At 36.0% G+C, this 2,500-nt stretch overlaps 1 long non-coding RNA gene across 3 annotated transcripts in view; it reads right to left on the bottom strand.

Moving 5' to 3' along the window:
- Positions 1 to 2,500, bottom strand: part of LOC128247405 (uncharacterized) — a 56,344-nt gene that overhangs the window by 52,769 nt on the left and 1,075 nt on the right. The gene's annotated exons all lie outside the window — the stretch shown is intronic.

Genomic DNA, 2,500 nt, shown 5'->3' with positions numbered 1-2,500 from the left:
CGGTTCGGTTAAGGCGAGGTCAACAAAAAGGCACTCAATTCAGTGAGTGCGATAAATATCATTTAATGTACGCAGTATAAAGAAACGATCTATTTATAGTTTCTTATTTGGAGACGCGGGTCTAGGCAGGGTTTTGTAACACGTCTTGATCTATACAATTTGCATATCAGGGATGCTGGTACAAGAGAAATAACGAGAGAAAACGAGAAGATGGATGAAACAATTGGAAGGGCGAATAAAAACAGAAAAGAAAAGGAAAGAAAGAATAATTAGATTTGTGTTTCGTTTGACAGTAAAGCCGCTATTAAATTAGTCGTCGTAGAATATTTCAAGGGAGAAGAGTCCAAAGTCTACGAGACAGCTGCTCGATCCGGAGAGGGTGATGTATTCCATTTCACCAACAGAAACTTGTCCATATGATTGCACTTGTTGAAATTTTCAGATTTGGAATTCAGTAGTATGGCGGAATTCTTCGATCTGAAAAGAATATGCATTTCTTAGATTCATTAAGAAATGGCATGGATGTCTTTACGATTTTTCACTTGACTGTATGTATACAGATGTGTGTGTGTGTGTGTGTTTGTGTGTGTGTGTGTGTGTTTGTGTGTGTGTGTTTGTGTGTGTGTGCGGGCGTGTAATGTAATGTAATATAGACAAACAGATGTATATCAAACGCTATACAATATGAATTCTTAATTTACTAAAATTAACCCTGCCTCTTGAGGCTCTTACCAAATTGCAATTAAAACTATAGGAGATAATCAAACGACTCAAAAAATTCGCCAAAGTTGACATGCTTTAAAAGAAAGAAGATCTCTGATTATTCCGAGATATTTCTCTTGGATCATTTTTGTTTGTGTATGTATGTATGCATGTATGTATGTATATATGTATGTACGTACGTATGTATGTATGTACGTACGTACGTATGTATGTATGTATGTATTATGTATGTATGCATGCATGCATGCATGTATGTACGTATGTATGTATGCATGCATGTATGTGTAGACAGACAGACAGATAGATAGATAGATAGATAGATAGATAGATAGATAGATAGATAGATAGAAGCGGGTATTGCTTGTACAATAGCACCCCATAGATATTCCAATGGCGGTTGATTCTGTTTACATAAACATTTTTGATGAACATAACTTAAATTCATTGCCTTGTTTTCCTTCGTCTCTTTACAAATACTGTGAACTATTGAACGCCCAGAAACTCTAAAGATCATATAAAGCTAGCAAACACTTGACTGTATCGGTAATTTTATCGATGCTTCGTATCTTGGTTACGCGTCAATAAATGTCTCCAGATTTCGTCACAAATATTTCATGTCATTCGAATTGAAATGACATTTTTTTCATACACACGTACACACACACACACACACACACACACACACACACACACGTACACACACACACACACACACACGTACACACACACACACACACGTACAGACACACACACACACACACACAAACACACGCATACACGTGTCTCGTTCACTGTCTATATTTGTATGCGCGACGGCGATAGTACGTGAGCACCCGCGCGCGTGTGTATGCGCACATGTATGTGTATACATACGTATATACTTACATATTTTATGCTCGCTTATATGCATGTTTATACATAACATATGAATCTGTATATGTCTGTAATATATATGTCTGTGTGTGTGAAGAAAGAAAGAGACCTCGATATTATGTAAATAGAGGAATTTATCTGTAAATAATATGTGACAATTATTCGGCATTTATTTTCATAGCATCTTTTTGCGATAGCCAGATAACTGAAGAGATGGCGGCGTGGGCTTCCGCTCCGACATCCGGAACTAGGATTTTTATCATGGCTACCGAATAATTGTCACATATTACAAATATATATATATATATATATATATATATATATATATATATATATATATATATATATATATATATATATATATATATATATATATATGGTAAAGATCGCCTTCTGTCATGAATGACCATGAGATTGCACCCAAAAAATTCCACTCCGAAGCACAAGCCCGGGCAAGTTTGTTTATGGAAGGCCAGCAGTCGCTCATGCATACCAGTCTGCCCTCACCACGTCACTGATGGCTATCCAAGAAAAAGGCAAAGGCCGATACAGCTTGGCACCAGATACGGTGCAACTCATTTCTACAGATATGTGAAATGGAGCAACGTGAAATAAAGTGCCTTGCTCAAGAACACAACACACAGCCCGGTCAGGGAATCGAACTCACTACCTCGTGATTGTGATCCGGGCGCTCTAACCACTGAGCCATGTGTGTGTATATACTTATACATACACACACTCATGTGTATGTATATATACATATATATATATATATATATATATATATATATATATATATATATATATATATATATATATATATATAATCATAAATATATAGGGATTAGCATGAGTTGCTTCACCAACATGCTGAAAATTTAGAAATAGCAGTCAAAGAACTACT

The sequence above is a fragment of the Octopus bimaculoides genome, chromosome 3 (genome assembly GCF_046866305.1).
Source record: "Octopus bimaculoides isolate indiv1 chromosome 3, ASM4686630v1, whole genome shotgun sequence".
NCBI classification, from domain to species: domain Eukaryota; kingdom Metazoa; phylum Mollusca; class Cephalopoda; order Octopoda; family Octopodidae; genus Octopus; species Octopus bimaculoides.
This window is presented reverse-complemented; position numbering and strand designations above follow the sequence as displayed.